Raw genomic sequence first — 11,620 nt, 5'->3', positions numbered from 1 at the left:
GATATTGTGCTTTAAGCACTTTCTGTGAGCTTGCCTTGCGCTTAAAATGCATTGTTAAGTGACACATTCAAGAAAGTAAATAACACTTTGCTTTAATTTCTTTGAACTTCTTTTACCTTGACAATGCATTTTGAAATGACACTAAGTAAAATTATTGTTCAAAGACACGAAACCACTACAAAACTGTGTCTAAAACGTTTCTTTGTTCTTGTTTAACCCTGAAAAAGCTTTTTGTAACATCACTATCAACGCAGTAAAAAGTACGTGCAAAACCAACCACACATTTCAGAACTGGGCTTGTCTGATGCTGGAAATTCTGTTTGTACAAAAAAGTAATAGGAATGTACAAAAACACTTAAACACTTCAGAACTGTTGTGAGTCCGACACTGAAAATGCATTTGTAATGTCACTATCAACAAAGTAAAAGGAAGTTACAAAAACACTTAAACACTGCAAAGTCTATAACGCTTCTATAAGCTTTTCCTTTGCTGAAAATGGTTTTCTATGTCAATAAATACTGTACCCAAATATTAAAACATTCGATTATTAGCTTTAAGCGTTTGGGTGTGCTTGTCTGACGTTGAAAATGCATTGTTCAATAACACTATCAAAAAGAATGTACAAAAACACTAAAACACTCCAGAGCCGTGCGTGAAGCTTTTTAAGCTTTTCTAACTCTGAACATTCATTATTCTTTATCACTCTCAAAACCTTAAAGGGAAAGTACAAAACTCTAAATCAGCACAGAGCTTTGCTCAAAGCGCTTCTTTGAGCTTGTCTTTCGCTAAAAATGCATTCGTATTGTCAATATCAGTTGTAAACGGAATGTACAAAAACACTAAAACACACAGAGACCGTGCTTAAAGCGCTTCTCCGACCTTGCCTGACGCTTGAAATGCATTGTTTAATGACACAATCAAGAAAGTAATCGGAATGTACAAAAACAGTGAAAGTCTCCAGAGACGTTCCTAGGGATCTTGTTTAAGCTTTTCTTACTCTGAAATTTCATTATTCTATATTATAATCAACAAAGTTATTGGAAAGACTAAAAGACTAATCCAGCACAGAACTTTGCTCAACGCCTTTCTTTGCGCTTGTCTTACGCTGAAAATGCATTTGTAATGTCACTGTCAAAAAAATTCGAAAGAATGTACAAAAACACTAAACCACATGGAACTGAGTCTAAAATGCCTCTGTGAACATGACACAATGTGGAAAATAATTAGAATAGACCAGAGACCGTGCTTAAAGCGCTTCTCCGACCTTGCCTGACGCTTGAAATGCATTGTTTAATGACACAATCAAGAAAGTAATCGGAATGTACAAAAACAGTGAACGTCTCCAGAGACGTTCCTAGGGATCTTGTTTGAGCTTTTCTTACTCTGAAATTTCATTATTCTATATTATAATCAACAAAGTTATTGGAAAGACTAAAAGACTAATCCAGCACAGAACTTTGCTCAACGCCTTTCTTTGCGCTTGTCTTACGCTGAAAATGCATTTGTAATGTCACTGTCAAAAAAATTCGAAAGAATGTACAAAAACTTTAATTTCTTTGAACTTCTTTTACCTTGACAATGCATTTTGAAATGACACTAAGTAAAATTATTGTTCAAAGACACGAAACCACTACAAAACTGTGTCTAAAACGTTTCTTTGTTCTTGTTTAACCCTGAAAAAGCTTTTTGTAACATCACTATCAACGCAGTAAAAAGTACGTGCAAAACCATCCACACATTTCAGAACTGGGCTGGTCTGATGCTGGAAATTCTGTTTGTACAAAAAAGTAATAGGAATGTACAAAAACACTTAAACACTTCAGAACTGTTGTGAGTCCGACACTGAAAATGCATTTGTAATGTCACTATCAACAAAGTAAAAGGAAGTTACAAAAACACTTAAACACTGCAAAGTCTATAACGCTTCTATAAGCTTTTCCTTTGCTGAAAATGGTTTTCTATGTCAATAAATACTGTACCCAAATATTAAAACATTCGATTATTAGCTTTAAGCGTTTGGGTGTGCTTGTCTGACGTTGAAAATGCATTGTTCAATAACACTATCAAAAAGAATGTACAAAAACATTAAACACTCCAGAGCCGTGCGTGAAGCTTTTTAAGCTTTTCTAACTCTGAACATTCATTATTCTTTATCACTCTCAAAACCTTAAAGGGAAAGTACAAAACTCTAAATCAGCACAGAGCTTTGCTCAAAGCGCTTCTTTGAGCTTGTCTTTCGCTAAAAATGCATTCGTATTGTCAATATCAGTTGTAAACGGAATGTACAAAAACACTAAAACACACAGAGACCGTGCTTAAAGCGCTTCTCCGACCTTGCCTGAAGCTTGAAATGCATTGTTTAATGACACAATCAAGAAAGTAATTGGAATGTACAAAAACAGTGAACGTCTCCAGAGCCGTTCCTAGGGATCTTGTTTGAGCTTTTCTTTTTCTGAAATTTCATTATTCTATATTATAATCAACAAAGTATTTGGAAAGTATAAAAAGACTAATCCAGCACAGATCTTCAAAACTTTGCTTAACGCCTTCCTTTGACCTTGTCTCACTCTGAAAATGCATTTGTAATGTCACTATCAACAACGTAAAAGATTTGCATGAAAACACTAAAACACACAGAGACCATGCTTAAAGCGCTTCTGTGAGCTTGCCTGAGGCTTACAATGCATTGTTCAATGACACAATCAAGAAAGTTAAAATAATGTGCAAAAACACTTAAAACACTTCTGAGCCGTGCTTAGAGCTCTTGCTTAAGCTTTTCTTACACTACAGAACTTTGCATAATTTCTTAATTTGAGCTTTTCTTGTGCTGAAAATGCATTTGTAATGTCACTATTAACAAAGTAAAAGGAAGTTACAAAAACACTTAAACAGCGTATATAACGCTTCTATAAGCTTTTCCTTTGCTGAAAATGGTTTTCTATGTCAATAAATACTGTACCCAAATATTAAAACATTCGATTATTAGCTTTAAGCGTTTGGGTGTGCTTGTCTGACGTTGAAAATGCATTGTTCAATAACACTATCAAGAAGAATGTACAAAAACACTAAAACACTCCAGAGCCGTGCGTGAAGCTTTTTAAGCTTTTCTAACTCTGAACATTCATTATTCTTTATCACTCTCAAAACCTTAAAGGGAAAGTACAAAACTCTAAATCAGCACAGAGCTTTGCTCAAAGCGCTTCTTTGAGCTTGTGTTTCGCTAAAAATGCATTCGTATTGTCAATATCAGTTGTAAACGGAATGTACAAAAACACTAAAACACACAGAGACCGTGCTTAAAGCGCTTCTCCGACCTTGCCTGACGCTTGAAATGCATTGTTTAATGACACAATCAAGAAAGTAATCGGAATGTACAAAAACAGTGAACGTCTCCAGAGACGTTCCTAGGGATCTTGTTTGAGCTGTTCTTACTCTGAAATTTCATTATTCTATATTATAATCAACAAAGTTATTGGAAAGACTAAAAGACTAATCCAGCACAGAACTTTGCTCAACGCCTTTCTTTGCGCTTGTCTTACGCTGAAAATGCATTTGTAATGTCACTGTCAAAAAAATTCGAAAGAATGTACAAAAACACTAAACCACATGGAACTGAGTCTAAAATGCCTCTGTGAACATGACACAATGTGGAAAATAATTAGAATAGACCAGAGACCGTGCTTAAAGCGCTTCTCCGACCTTGCCTGACGCTTGAAATGCATTGTTTAATGACACAATCAAGAAAGTAATCGGAATGTACAAAAACAGTGAACGTCTCCAGAGACGTTCCTAGGGATCTTGTTTGAGCTGTTCTTACTCTGAAATTTCATTATTCTATATTATAATCAACAAAGTTATTGGAAAGACTAAAAGACTAATCCAGCACAGAACTTTGCTCAACGCCTTTCTTTGCGCTTGTCTTACGCTGAAAATGCATTTGTAATGTCACTGTCAAAAAAATTCGAAAGAATGTACAAAAACACTAAACCACATGGAACTGAGTCTAAAATGCCTCTGTGAACATGACACAATGTGGAAAATAATTAGAATAGACCAGAGACCGTGCTTAAAGCGCTTCTCCGACCTTGCCTGACGCTTGAAATGCATTGTTTAATGACACAATCAAGAAAGTAATCGGAATGTACAAAAACAGTGAACGTCTCCAGAGACGTTCCTAGGGATCTTGTTTGAGCTTTTCTTACTCTGAAATTTCATTATTCTATATTATAATCAACAAAGTTATTGGAAAGACTAAAAGACTAATCAGTCCAGCACAGAACTTTGCTCAACGCCTTTCTTTGCGCTTGTCTTACGCTGAAAATGCATTTGTAATGTCACTGTCAAAAAAATTCGAAAAAATGTACAAAAACACTAAACCACATGGAACTGAGTCTAAAATGCCTCTGTGAACATGACACAATGTGGAAAATAATTAGAATAGACAAAAAAGCTAAACCACAACAGAACTGTCTTTTAAACGCTTTTCTGATGCTAAAACAAATGTTTGTGAAATCATTTTTAACAAAGTACTCCGTCCCACTCCATTTAGAAACTGTGCTTAATGCGCTACTGTAAGTTCGTCTTATGCTGGAAATAATATTTTGTGAAGTCACAATTAAAAAAAGAAATTGAAATGTACAAAAACACTTAAAGAATAAAGAACTATGCTTACAATTATAACAAAAACGCTGACCATGTTTTTGTTTTTTGTTTTGTTTTTGTTTTTGTTATGTCACTATAAACATACAAAAAAGATTGTAACCAAATAAATAAATATCCAACTAAAACACTCGATATTGTGCTTTAAGCACTTTCTGTGAGCTTGCCTTGCGCTTAAAATGCATTGTTAAGTGACACATTCAAGAAAGTAAATAACACTTTGCTTTAATTTCTTTGAACTTCTTTTACCTTGACAATGCATTTTGAAATGACACTAAGTAAAAGTATTGTTCAAAGACACGAAAGCACTACAAAACTGTGTCTAAAACGTTTCTTTGTTCTTGTTTAACCCTGAAAAAGCTTTTTGTAACATCACTATCAACGCAGTAAAAAGTACGTGCAAAACCATCCACACATTTCAGAACTGGGCTTGTCTGATGCTGGAAATTCTGTTTGTACAAAAAAGTAATAGGAATGTACAAAAACACTTAAACACTTCAGAACTGTTGTGAGTCCGACACTGAAAATGCATTTGTAATGTCACTATCAACAAAGTAAAAGGAAGTTACAAAAACACTTAAACACTGCAAAGTCTATAACGCTTCTATAAGCTTTTCCTTTGCTGAAAATGGTTTTCTATGTCAATAAATACTGTACCCAAATATTAAAACATTCGATTATTAGCTTTAAGCGTTTGGGTGTGCTTGTCTGACGTTGAAAATGCATTGTTCAATAACACTATCAAAAAGAATGTACAAAAACATTAAACACTCCAGAGCCGTGCGTGAAGCTTTTTAAGCTTTTCTAACTCTGAACATTCATTATTCTTTATCACTCTCAAAACCTTAAAGGGAAAGTACAAAACTCTAAATCAGCACAGAGCTTTGCTCAAAGCGCTTCTTTGAGCTTGTCTTTCGCAAAAAATGCATTCGTATTGTCAATATCAGTTGTAAACGGAATGTACAAAAACACTAAAACACACAGAGACCGTGCTTAAAGCGCTTCTCCGACCTTGCCTGACGCTTGAAATGCATTGTTTAATGACACAATCAAGAAAGTAATCGGAATGTACAAAAACAGTGAAAGTCTCCAGAGACGTTCCTAGGGATCTTGTTTGAGCTTTTCTTACTCTGAAATTTCATTATTCTATATTATAATCAACAAAGTTATTGGAAAGACTAAAAGACTAATCCAGCACAGAACTTTGCTCAACGCCTTTCTTTGCGCTTGTCTTACGCTGAAAATGCATTTGTAATGTCACTGTCAAAAAAATTCGAAAGAATGTACAAAAACACTAAACCACATGGAACTGAGTCTAAAATGCCTCTGTGAACATGACACAATGTGGAAAATAATTAGAATAGACCAGAGACCGTGCTTAAAGCGCTTCTCCGACCTTGCCTGACGCTTGAAATGCATTGTTTAATGACACAATCAAGAAAGTAATCGGAATGTACAAAAACAGTGAACGTCTCCAGAGACGTTCCTAGGGATCTTGTTTGAGCTTTTCTTACTCTGAAATTTCATTATTCTATATTATAATCAACAAAGTTATTGGAAAGACTAAAAGACTAATCCAGCACAGAACTTTGCTCAACGCCTTTCTTTGCGCTTGTCTTACGCTGAAAATGCATTTGTAATGTCACTGTCAAAAAAATTCGAAAGAATGTACAAAAACACTAAACCACATGGAACTGAGTCTAAAATGCCTCTGTGAACATGACACAATGTGGAAAATAATTAGAATAGACCAGAGACCGTGCTTAAAGCGCTTCTCCGACCTTGCCTGACGCTTGAAATGCATTGTTTAATGACACAATCAAGAAAGTAATCGGAATGTACAAAAACAGTGAACGTCTCCAGAGACGTTCCTAGGGATCTTGTTTGAGCTTTTCTTACTCTGAAATTTCATTATTCTATATTATAATCAACAAAGTTATTGGAAAGACTAAAAGACTAATCCAGCACAGAACTTTGCTCAACGCCTTTCTTTGCGCTTGTCTTACGCTGAAAATGCATTTGTAATGTCACTGTCAAAAAAATTCGAAAGAATGTACAAATACACTAAACCACATGGAACTGAGTCTAAAATGCCTCTGTGAACATGACACAATGTGGAAAATAATTAGAATAGACAAAAAAGCTAAACCACAACAGAACTGTCTTTTAAACGCTTTTCTGATGCTAAAACAAATGTTTGTGAAATCATTTTTAACAAAGTACTCCGTCCCACTCCATTTAGAAACTGTGCTTAATGCGCTACTGTAAGTTCGTCTTATGCTGGAAATAATATTTTGTGAAGTCACAATTAAAAAAAGAAATTGAAATGTACAAAAACACTTAAAGAATAAAGAACTATGCTTACAATTATTTTGTAAGCTTTATCTTCGCTGACCATGTTTTTGTTATGTCACTATAAACATACAAAAAAGATTGTAACCAAATAAATAAATATCCAACTAAAACACTCGATATTGTGCTTTAAGCACTTTCTGTGAGCTTGAGTGCGCTTAAAATGCATTGTTAAGTGACACATTCAAGAAAGTAAATAACACTTTGCTTTAATTTCTTTGAACTTCTTTTACCTTGACAATGCATTTTGAAATGACACTAAGTAAAATTATTGTTCAAAGACACGAAAGCACTACAAAACTGTGTCTAAAACGTTTCTTTGTTCTTGTTTAACCCTGAAAAAGCTTTTTGTAACATCACTATCAACGCAGTAAAAAGTACGTGCAAAACCATCCACACATTTCAGAACTGGGCTTGTCTGATGCTGGAAATTCTGTTTGTACAAAAAAGTAATAGGAATGTACAAAAACACTTAAACACTTCAGAACTGTTGTGAGTCCGACACTGAAAATGCATTTGTAATGTCACTATCAACAAAGTAAAAGGAAGTTACAAAAACACTTAAACACTGCAAAGTCTATAACGCTTCTATAAGCTTTTCCTTTGCTGAAAATGGTTTTCTATGTCAATAAATACTGTACCCAAATATTAAAACATTCGATTATTAGCTTTAAGCGTTTGGGTGTGCTTGTCTGACGTTGAAAATGCATTGTTCAAAAACACTATCAAAAAGAATGTACAAAAACATTAAACACTCCAGAGCCGTGCGTGAAGCTTTTTAAGCTTTTCTAACTCTGAACATTCATTATTCTTTATCACTCTCAAAACCTTAAAGGGAAAGTACAAAACTCTAAATCAGCACAGAGCTTTGCTCAAAGCGCTTCTTTGAGCTTGTCTTTCGCTAAAAATGCATTCGTATTGTCAATATCAGTTGTAAACGGAATGTACAAAAACACTAAACCACATGGAACTGAGTCTAAAATGCCTCTGTGAACATGACACAATGTGGAAAATAATTAGAATAGACCAGAGACCGTGCTTAAAGCGCTTCTCCGACCTTGCCTGACGCTTGAAATGCATTGTTTAATGACACAATCAAGAAAGTAATCGGAATGTACAAAAACAGTGAACGTCTCCAGAGACGTTCCTAGGGATCTTGTTTGAGCTTTTCTTACTCTGAAATGTCATTATTCTATATTATAATCAACAAAGTTATTGGAAAGACTAAAAGATTAAAGACTAAAAGATCTTTCCAATCCAGCACAGATCTTTGCTCAACGCCTTTCTTTGCGCTTGTCTTACGCTGAAAATGCATTTGTAATGTCACTGTCAAAAAAATTCGAAAGAATGTACAAAAACACTAAACCACATGGAACTGAGTCTAAAATGCCTCTGTGAACATGACACAATGTGGAAAATAATTAGAATAGACAAAAAAGCTAAACCACAACAGAACTGTCTTTTAAACGCTTTTCTGATGCTAAAACAAATGTTTGTGAAATCATTTTTAACAAAGTACTCCGTCCCACTCCATTTAGAAACTGTGCTTAATGCGCTACTGTAAGTTCGTCTTATGCTGGAAATAATATTTTGTGAAGTCACAATTAAAAAAAGAAATTGAAATGTACAAAAACACTTAAAGAATAAAGAACTATGCTTACAATTATTTTGTAAGCTTTATCTTCGCTGACCATGTTTTTGTTATGTCACTATAAACATACAAAAAAGATTGTAACCAAATAAATAAATATCCAACTAAAACACTCGATATTGTGCTTTAAGCACTGTGAGCTTGCCTTGCGCTTAAAATGCATTGTTAAGTGACACATTCAAGAAAGTAAACAACACTTTGCTTTAATTTCTTTGAACGTCTTTTACCTTGATCATGCATTTTGAAATTACACTAAGTAAAATTATTGTTCAAAGACACGAAACCGCTACAAAACTGTCTAAAACGTTTCTTTGTTCTTGTTTAACCCTGAAAAAGCTTTTTGTAACATCACTATCAACGCAGTAAAAAGTACGTGCAAAACCATCCACACATTTCAGAACTGGGCTTGTCTGATGCTGGAAATTCTGTTTGTACAAAAAAGTAATAGGAATGTACAAAAACACTTAAACACTTCAGAACTGTTGTGAGTCCGACACTGAAAATGCATTTGTAATGTCACTGTCAACAAAGTAAAAGCGAACTGAGTCCAAATAACCTCTATGAGCTTGTCGCATTGTTTAATGACACAGTCAAGAAAATAATAGTAATGTACAAAAGAAAAGCTAAATCACAACAGAACTGTGTTTAAAACGCATGCTAAAACAAATGTTTGTAATGTTACTTTTACTCTTATGCATTTGTAATGTCAATATCAACAAAGTAAAAGATTTGCACAAAAACACCAAAACACATAGGGAGCATGCTAAAAACGCTTCTGTGAGCTTGCCTGATGCAGTAAGTGCATTGTTCATTGACACAATCGAGAAAGTTAAAACAATATACAAAAACACTTAAAAGACTTCAGAGCCGTTGTTAGAGCTCTTGTTTAAGCTTTTCGTTCTTACAAAAAATAAAAGGTAAGTATATAAAACTAAACCACTACAGAACTTTGCTTAATACCTTAATTTGAGCTTGTCTTGCGCTAAAATTTCTATTTGTAATATCACTAACAATAAAGTAATACAATTTTACAAAACCACTAAACAACAACAGAACCGTGTTAAAAACGCTTCTTTAAGCTTGACTGATGCTCAAAAAATGTTTGTAATGTCACTTTTATTAGTTTGTCTCATGCTGGATTTTATTTCGTATAGTCACGTTAAAAAAGTAATAGGAATAAACCAAAGCTTTTTAACCTTACATATCTGTGCTTAAAATTATTTTATAAGCTTTTCCTTCGCTAAAAATACATTTTTATGTCACTATAAACAAACATTAAAGATTGTAACCCAATACTAAAGCACTCGACAATGAGCTTTAAGCGCTTGGGTGTGCTTGTCTGACGCTGAAAATGCATTGTTCAATAACACTATCAAGAAAGTAATAAGAATTTACAAAAGCATTTAAACACTCCAGAGCCGTGCTTAAATCTCTTGTTTGAGTTTTTTTTTTTTACTCTGGAAAATAATTATTCCATATCAAAAAAGTAAAAGGAAAGTATTAAAAAAAAACTAAACCACTACAGAACATTACTTGAAGCGCTTCTGCTTGCTTTTGTTTTACGCTGAAAATGCATTTGTAATGTCACTATCAACAACGTAAAAGGAATATACAAAAACACTAATTCACTACAAAAATGTGTCTAAAACGCTCATTTCAGTTTGTCTAACCCTGAAAAAGATTTTTGTGACATCAGTATGAACGCAGCTATACGAACGTTCAATACCACCACATCATTCCAATATACTGTTAGTCTTGTCTGATGCTGTAAACTCTTTTTGTGAAGTCACTACAAAAAAGTAATAGGAATGTACAAAACACAAGAAACACTCCAGAACTGTTGTTCAAGGGCTTCTGTCAGTTTGTCTTACGCTGAAAATGCATTTGTAATGTAACTATCAACAAAGCAAAAGGAAGTTAAAAAAACACGTAAACACTACAACGCCTATAACGCTTCTGTAAGCTTTTCCTATGCTAAAAATGGTTTTCTATATCAAAATTTACTGTACACAAATATTAAAACATTCGATGATTAGCTTTAAGCGTTTGGGTGTGCTTGTCTTACTCTGAACATTCATTATTCTTTAACACTCTCAAAAAAATTTAAAAGAAAGTCCAAAAACCTAAACCAGCCCAGAACTTTGCTCAAGGAGCTTCTATGAGCATGTCTTATGCTAAAAATGCATTTGTATTGTCAATATCTGCAGTATAAGAAATGTACAATAACACTAAAACACACGGGGACCGTGCTTATAGCTCTTCTCTGAGCTTGCCTGACGCATAAAATGCATTGTTCAATGACACAATCAAAAAAGTCTGAAAGTTGATTATTCAAAGTAACAAAGTAAAAAGAAGGTTCAAAAACATGTAAACACTACAGATCTGTGCTTATAAAGCTTCTGTAAGCTTTCCTCTTTTGGAAATTCTTTTTGCAAAGTCACTACAAAAAAGTAATAGGCATGTACAAAAAACAATGAAACACTCTAGAACTAATGTGAAAGAGCTTCTGTGAGTTTTTCTTACGCAGAAAACGCATTTACTAACAATAATGCTCTCTACAAATTAAAAGGAAAGTATAAACAAACTAAACGAGAACAGAACATTGCTCAAAGCGCTTTTTTGAGTTTGTCTTACCCTTAAAATGCATTTGTAATGTCAATATCAACAAAGTAAAAACATTACACAAAAACACTAAATTAAACAAGGACCATGAATATCACATTAATCACGCAATTATACGAACGTTCAATACCACCAACTTATTCCAACATACTGTTAGTCTTGTCTGATGCTGGAAACTCAAAAAAGTAGTCGGTATGTAAAATGCATTTTTCAATGACACAATCAAGAAAGTAATAGGAACAGTAATACTCTCCAAAGCCGTGCTTAAAGTTTTTTACTCTGAAAGTTCATTATTCTATATCATTTTCAACAAATTAAATAGAAAGTATAAAAAAA

Source organism: Trichomycterus rosablanca, chromosome 18 (genome assembly GCF_030014385.1).
Source record: "Trichomycterus rosablanca isolate fTriRos1 chromosome 18, fTriRos1.hap1, whole genome shotgun sequence".
Taxonomy (NCBI): domain Eukaryota; kingdom Metazoa; phylum Chordata; class Actinopteri; order Siluriformes; family Trichomycteridae; genus Trichomycterus; species Trichomycterus rosablanca.
Note: the sequence above shows the minus strand (reverse complement) of the source record.